At 39.0% G+C, this 8,607-nt stretch overlaps 1 pseudogene; it reads left to right on the top strand.

The window, feature by feature from the left end:
- The first annotated feature begins 5,215 nt into the window (after positions 1-5,215).
- Positions 5,216-6,249, top strand: LOC133062879 (olfactory receptor 2AJ1-like; annotated as a pseudogene).
- Positions 6,250-8,607: the final 2,358 nt, after the last annotated feature.

Genomic DNA, 8,607 nt, shown 5'->3' with positions numbered 1-8,607 from the left:
ATATGATTGAGCGACTGAACTGATAACTTATATTGCATGAACTAGGCCTTAAGAAAAAACTATAACAAGAGAAAAGGAAGATTATTATATAATAATAAAGGTGTCAATTAATCAGAATGAGGTAAGAATCATAAATGTATATTCACCCAACAATGAAAAGTGAAAGCGTCAGTCACTCAGTTGTGTCTGACTCTTTGTGACCCCATGAACTGTAGTGCACCAGGCTCCCCTGTCTGTGGAATTCTCTAGGCAAGGATACTGGAGTGGATCGCCATCCTCTTTTCCACGGGATCTGCCTGACCCAAGGATCAAACCTGGGTCTCTAGTATTGAAGGCAGATTCTTTACCATCTGAGCCACAACATTGGAGCACCCAAACATATAAAGCAAACAGATATTAAGGGAGAAATGGAGAGTGAAAAAATAATGGCAAGGGATTTCAATAGGCCACATTCAACAACGGATAGATCATGCAGATGGAAAATCTGTAAGGAAACATTGGAATTAAACTACTTAATATCAGATTTAAGCAGTAGAATGTACATTGTTCTCCAGTTCACATGGAACATTTTCAAGGATAGGATATATTAGGCTGCAAAGCATCCCTAACAAACTAAAATGATTGAAATCATACCACACATCTTTCCAACCACAATGGTATGAAACTAGAAATCAATTACAAGAAGAAAATCTACAAATATGTGGGAATTAAACAACATACTTTTAAACAACCAGTTGGCTAAATAGAACTAAAAAGGAAAATAAAAAGTCAAAGAAAAGTGAAAATGGAAATACAATATATCAAAACTTAGGGGATGCAGCAAAAGTAGTTCTAAAAAGTTTATAGTGATAAATGCATATATTAAGGGGAAAAATTTCAAATAAAAATTACTTTATGGACATCCCTGGTGGTCCAGTGGTTAAGAATTCACCTTTCAATGCAGGGGACACAGGTTCAATCCCTGGTCTGGGAAGATCCCACACGCCATGGGACAACTAAGCCAGTGTACCACAACTACTGAACCTGTGCTCTATAGCCCATGAGCTGCAACTACTGAGACTGCATGCCACAACTACTGAATCCCATGCATTCAAGAGCCCATGATCTATAATAAGAGAAGCCACTGCAATGAGAAGCCTGCACACCACAACTAAGGGTAGCCCCCTGCTTTCCACAACTGGAGAAAGCCCACACACAGCAATGAAGACCAGAACCAATACAGCCAAAAATAAACAAATAGTAACAGCTAAATTCTTTTTTGAAAAAACTAATTTTAAACCTCAAGGACAAAGAAACACTGAGAATCACAAGAACTACTATGAACAATTACATGACCACAAATTAGATAATCTAGAAGAAATAGATAAATTCCTGGAAATGCAAAACCTACCAAGATTTAATGAAGAAACAAAATCTGAACAGACCAATTACTATTTAATGGTAAGAAGATTGAACTGATAGTCAAATACTTCCCACCAAAGAGAAGTCCAGAATCAGATGGCTTGAAAAATGGAATCTAGCAACATGTAAAGAATAATCAATGCCAGTTCTTCTCAAACTCTTCCCAAAATTGAAGAGAAACGAATATTCTCAAACTTATTTTATGAGGCCAGAATTATCCTGATAGCAAAATCACTGATAGATAAAAACACTGAAGGACAAGAAGCTTACAGACTAAAATCCCTGATAATAAAGATACAAAAAATCCTTAATTAAATAGAGTCCCTTGGACAGGAAGGAGATCAAACCAGTCAGTCTTAAAGGAAATCAACCCTGAATATTCAGGGTTGGAAGGACAGATGCTGAAGCTGAAGCTCCAGTCTTTGGCCACCTGATGCGAGCAGCCAACTCATTGGAAAAGACCCCAATGCTAGGAAAGATTGAAGGCAGAAGGAGAAGAGGGTGACAGAGGATGATATGGTTGTTTGACATCACGGATGCAGTGGACAAGAACTTGGGCAAACTCTGGGGGATGGTGAGTGACAGGAAAGCCTGGTGTACTACAGTCAATGTGGTTGTGAAGAGGCAGACATGACTTGGGGACTAAACAACAACAAAAATACTAATCAATCACTTCAACAGCACATTAGAGGAACATATACTATGATCAAGTGAAATTTGTGACTAGAATGCAAGGATTGTTCTACATATTCAAATCAATAAACATAACATATCATGTTAATAGAATTAAAGGTAAAAATTATATAAGAATCTCAATAGATAGTGGAAAAAACACTTGGAAAAATTCCCAATCCATTCATTACAAATACCCTCAAAAAGTGGAAATAGAAGTAATATACCTCAACATAATAAAGGCCATATATGACAAGCTCACAGCTAACATCATATCCAATAGTGAAAGACTGAATGTTTTTCTTCTGGGATTAGGAATAAGAAAAAGGTGTCTATTATAAACTGTACTTTTCAGAATAGTATTAGAAGTCCTAGCAAAAGAGATCAAACCAAAAAAATGGAAGACAGACAAACTATGAAGTAAAATTAGTTTGCAGGTATTAGTTTGAAGACATTGCCTTCTACATAGGAAATCCTAAGGACTACAAAAAAGTTATAACTAATAAACAACTCAGTAAAGTGTAGAATACAAAACTCATAGAAAAGTTAGTTGTTTTTCTATGCATCAAAAATGAGCTGTCTAAAAAAGTAATACAGAAAATAGTCTCATTCATAACAGCATCAAAACAATGACAGAAGTAAATTTATCCAAGGAGGTGAAAGATCTGTACAATGAAAATTATAAGACATTGACAAAGAAAATTTAAGAAAACACTAGCAAGTGGAAAGATACCCTGTGTCCAGTGGTTAGAAGAATTTATATTATCAAAAATATCCATGCCTCACAAAGCCATCTATAGATTCAATGCAATTACTATCAAGATTCTAATAGCATTTCTCACATAAATAGACAAGACAATCCTAAAATTCGTATGGAACCACGATCAGTGAGAGGTGGTATCTGCCTGAAATGAATCGTCCATACAGAAGGTGGTAAGAACATCTAGGAAGACTAGGCTTCCTTGAACTCACAGAATAGATTCCATCAAGTTTCTTGTGAGCCTGTTTCTCATATATGTTTGGTCAATAAATGTCTGTAGGTTTGGCAGAATTTAGTCTGAAACTTGCTAAGTTGCTTTCTTATTTATTTCCCCCCAGTTTTAGTGGAGTCATGGGTAAAAGAGTTAACCCTCTCTCACCTCAGTACATCTTTGGCTACTTCCATAATCTTTAATACACACACACACAGTGTGGTTGGTTTAGGAAGATTTATAGAAGTGGTAAAATTCATACTGTGGGCCTATGAAACTGCTTATTGGAAAATTTGGAACAACAATTTATATCAAGTCACCAGTATGACTGTGCTCTCCATAGTTTGTTAAGGTAACTCACTGAAGCAATAAATTATTTTGGCATTGATCATTCATGCAAAGCCATCAAGCTGGTATCAGTTCACTTTGGTGGCTCTGAGAGGCAAACTCCATTGAGAGTGATAAATTCTTCATTTGAAACAGAAAATGCAGACTATTTTTAAACACCTGGGCATCCACGAAATGTATGGACATCAGGGTGTATAATAGCATTTTATCAGACCTATTGGCTTCAGTTAATAAATTTGATATGTGACACAGAACAATAGTAATTTCCCACTATTACCTATGGTTACAGGCTCAAAGCTCTGCAGCAATCGAAAGGTACCAGTGAATTCAGTTAGTTATGTAGTTTAAGAGAAAATATGAAATACAATTATGCATGTGTCTCTGGGGCTAAGAGGAGACTGTAACAGAGTGCACAGATATCACTGCTGAATATGGGCCCTGAGCCTTAGCCAGGGGGCTCCCCAGGTGGCACTAGTGGTAGGGAACCTGCCTGCCAGTGCAGGAGATGTAAGAGACTTGGGTTCGATCCCTGGGCCAGGAAGATTCCCTGGAGGAGGGCATGGCAACTCACTCCAGTATTCTTGCCTGGAGAATCCCATGGACAGAGGAACCTGGCAAGCTATAGTCCATAGGGTCACAAAGAGTCAGACATGACTGAGCAACTTAACACGCATACACAGAACTTATCCAGGACCAGGCTTCTCAAGCACAGCCTGTATCTCCAACATCAGAATCACATGGGCTCCACTTATAGATGAAGGTTTCAGGATATCATCCTAGACCTGAGTACATTGGGAGTACATTTTATTAATAGTAAGCAGTCCATGTGGTCCTGGTACATAGTAATGTCTAAGAGCCACAAGTCAAAGCTCAAAGTGGTTTAAGAAACTAAATAGAAAGAAAGAGACAGGGCAGCACCTCCTCCCTCTGGCTGAAGGACTCAAGGCAGAGGCCACTGTGTTCACAGAGATTCAATAGACTACTTTATCTGCATTTCACTCAGATATCTGGGTATTTCTTTTTCTTATGGATTAGGTTGGCCATCAATGCAAAGGGCAACTGGGGGAAGCTGTAAACCCTTGAGGCAATTTCCTTGTTTCTCTCTATATAAATGAAATAAAATTCCATCTAAGTTGACTCTAAAATACAGTAAGAATGGGCATCAACTTTAAAAGTTGTGTCCTTTCTTATCCTTCTTAGAGATATCAAATTTAATCTTTGCTGCTTGTTTAATCTCTGAATACATTTGGTACAGGAAGACTTAGAAAACCCATTCTACTAAGAGGGCAAATTTTTCTGAAGCCCTAGTATATTTCACTATTCAATGGCCCCTACCCTGAAGGAAATTCAATATCAAGTTAAATATATGATATTAGAGTTTCCCAGAACACAACTGTTAACTTCAGGAGATGTGTTTAGTTCATGTTATACCTAAACCATAGATTTATTTCATTAAAGTATCCTTGTGTGATACCAAGATTGCACTGACTGAAACTATGGATATGAAAAAATGCATAAATATTAGAATTGTTCATATTATCAGAAGAAGATAATTAAAAGTGAAAACGCTTGCCTACAGGAAGGGTTAGGACATTGACGGGGAAAAAAAATCTAGTGTCACTTTTATGCTCTAGTTATTAATTTTTCTCCTATGGTTTTAGCACCTTTATGAAGCAGATAAAATTATGTTTTCAGTTCACCCAAAATCTTCTGTGTTATGCCATCAATTACTAAATTTATGTTTCTGGCTTAATTTCTTTCTCATTCACACATGTGTTTAAAAGTCTCTTTTATGTTTCAGGTGAAGCTGGTAAAGAGGAAACATGGAGACAGGAAACGAGACATTGAGTACAGATTTCATTCTCTTGGGCCTTTTCCCAGGAATGAGACATACTGATCTCCTTGTCTCTGTTGTCCTCCTTATCTACACCATTGCCATCACAGGAAACACCAGCTTGATCCTCCTCATCTGGACAGATCCCCACCTTCATACCTCCATGTATTTCCTGCTTAGCCAACTCTCTCTCATTGACCTGATTTTCTTGTCTAGCATAGTCCCCAAAATGGTGGTCAACTTTTTCTCAGGGAAGAGAAACATTTCCCTGATTGGCTGTGGGGCCCAGATATTCTTTACCTTGACTCTCGGGATAGCAGAGGGTCTCCTCCTGACACTCATGGCTTATGACCACTATGTGGCTATCTGTCATCCTCTCAAATACTCAATCATTATCAGCCACCAGGTCTCCCAGCTGATGGCTGTGGGGGTCCTGGGTGGGAGGTGCTCTGGCATCCTTGGTCCACACGGCTCATGCCATGCACTTTCCCCTCTGTGGTCCCCGAGAGCTCTATCACATTTTTAGTGAGGTCAAAGCCCTCTTGAAGCTGTCTTGTGAGGATATCTCTGCCTGTGAGAAAGGAGTAGAGTGACCAGCATTGTTGTGGTTCTTCTCCCCATAAGCCTCATTCTGACCTCCTGTACTCTCATCTTCCTCCAGGTCCTGCAAATGAACTTCCCCGAAGGCAGGAACAAGGCCTTGGCTACTGCTCCTCCCATCTGACTGTGGTCACATTTTACTATGCCGAAGCCGTGCTAAAACACATGAGGCCTGGATCTTCTCACACCTCTGTTCTGAACCAGGCTCTATTTATGTTTGACACCATCCTCACCCCCATGCTGAACCCCCTCATCTATAGCCTAAGGAACAGGGAAGTTGTGGGCTCAATAAGGAAGATGCTCTGGATGTACCCTATTTCAAAGCAGGTTCCTATGTCTCATTGAATAGACAGTTCAGAGTTAAGATCTCCCTGGGAGGCAGTAGGATCTGATAAAACCCAATGAAACTTTCCCTATCTTCATTTTCTCTCTACAAATGTTGAACTTATACCCTATCTCCTGATAAAGTCAGTTTTAAGTAACTAAATAAGTTCTCTGAGAGCAGAGGAGCACAAAACTACACCAATCTAAGTAAATATATATGAGGTCTGAATAACAACCAGTTCTCTGCATCAAAATAGCCTTTCACCTAATCCCCTCATCTTGCTTCATTTGAGTTGCTGGAATGATAGGTCCTTCTTCTTTCTTTCATTTTTTAAAATTTATTCTATGACTGGAGGAAAATTGTTTTACCATGCTGTGTTGGTTTTTACCATACCACAACACAATTCAGCCATTGGTTCTGTTGAGTCACTCAGTCATGTCCAACTCTTTGCGATACCATGGACTACAGCACACCAGGCCTCCCAGTCCATCACCAACTCCCAGAATTTACTCAAACTCGTGTCTATTGAGTCAGTGATGCCATCCAACCATCTCATCCTATGTTGTCCCCTTCTCCTCCTACCTTCAATCTTTCCCAGAATCCGGGTCTTTTCCAATGAGTCAGTTCTTCACATCAGTTGGCCAAAGTATTGGAGTTTCAGCTTCAACATCAGTCCTTCCAATGAATATTCTGGACTGATTTCCTTTAGGATAGACTGGTTGGATCTCCTTGCAGTCCAAGGGACTCTCAAGAGTCTTCTCCAACACCACAGTTCAAAAGCATCAATTCTTCATGCTCAGCTTTCTTTATAGTCCAACTCTCACATTCATACATGACTACTGGAAAAACAATGCCTTCGACTAGATGGACCTTTGCTGACAAAGTAATGTCTCTGCTTTTTAATATGCTGTCTTGGTTGGTCATAACTTTTCTTCAAAGGAGTAAGCGTGTTTTAATTTCATGACTGCAGTCACCATCTGCAGTGTTTTTGAAGCCCCCCAAAATAAAGTCTGTCACTGTTTCTACTGTTTCCCCATCTATTTGCCATGAAGTGATGGGACCAAATGCCATGATCTTAGTTTTCTGAATGTTGAGTTTTAAGCCAACTTTTTCACTCTCCTCTTTCACTTTCATCACAAGACTTTTGTTCTTCTTCGTTTTGTGCCATAAGGATGATGTCATCTGCATATCTGAGGTTATTGATATTTCTCCCAGCAATCTTGATTCCAGCTTGTACTTCATCCGGCCCAGCATTTCTCATGATGTACTCTGCATATAAGTTAAATAAGCAGGGTGACAATATACAGCCTTGACATACTCCTTTCCCAATTTTGAACCAGTCAGTTGTTCCATGTCCAGTTCTAACTGTTGCTTCTTGACCTGCATACAGATTTCTCAAGAGGCAGGTCAGGTGGTCTGGTATTCCCATTTCTTTCAGAATTTTCCACACGGTTTGTTGTGAACCACACAAAGGCTTTGGCATAATCAGTAAATCAGAAATAAATTTTTTTTTTCTGGAATTCTCTTGCTTTCTCAATCATCCAACGGATGATCTCTGGTTTTTTGCCTTTTCTAAATCCAGGTTGAACACTGGAAGTTCACAGTTCATGTACTGTTGTAGCCTGGCTTGAAGAATTTTGAGCATTACTTTACTAGCATGTGAGATGAGTGCAATTGTGTTGTAGTTTGAGCATTCTTTGGCATTGCCTTTCTTTGGGATTGGATTGAAAATGCACCTCTTCCAGTTCTGTGGCCACTGCTGAGTTTTCCAAACTTGCTGGCATATTGAGTGCAGCACTTTCACAGCATCATCATTTAAGATTTGAAATAGCTCAGCTGGAATTCCATCACCTCCACTAGCTTTGTTCATGGTGATGCTTCCTAAGACTCACTTGACTTCACATTCCAAGATGTCTGGCTCTAGGTGAGTGATCATACCATCATGATTATCTGGATCATGAACATCTTTTTTGTATAGTTCTTCTGTGTATTTTTGCTACCTCTTCTTAATATCTTCTGCTTTGGTTAGGGTCATACCATTTTTGTCCTTTATTGTGCCCAGCTTTGCATGAAATGTTCCCTTGGTATCTCTAATTTTCTTGAAGATATCTCTAGTTTTTCCCATTCTACTGTTTTCCTCTATTTCTTTGTACTGATCACTAAGAAACTCTTCCTTTTGTCTTCCTGCTATTCTTTGGAACTCTGCATTCAAATGGGTGTAACTTTCTTTTTCTCCTTTGCTTTTCACTTCTTTTCACAGCTATTTGTAAGGCCTCCTCAGACAGCCACTTTGCTTTTTTTGCATTTCTTTTTCTTGGGAATCGTCTTGCTACCTGTCTCCTGTACAATGTCACAAACCTCTGTCCATAGCTCATCAGGCACTCTGTCTATCAGATCTAGTCCCTTAAATCTATTTCTCACTTGTACTCTATAATCATAAGGGATTTGATTTAGGT

The sequence above is a fragment of the Dama dama genome, chromosome 9 (assembly GCF_033118175.1).
Source record: "Dama dama isolate Ldn47 chromosome 9, ASM3311817v1, whole genome shotgun sequence".
In the NCBI taxonomy this organism is placed as follows: domain Eukaryota; kingdom Metazoa; phylum Chordata; class Mammalia; order Artiodactyla; family Cervidae; genus Dama; species Dama dama.
Note: the sequence above shows the minus strand (reverse complement) of the source record. Positions and strands in the feature narration are given on the sequence as shown.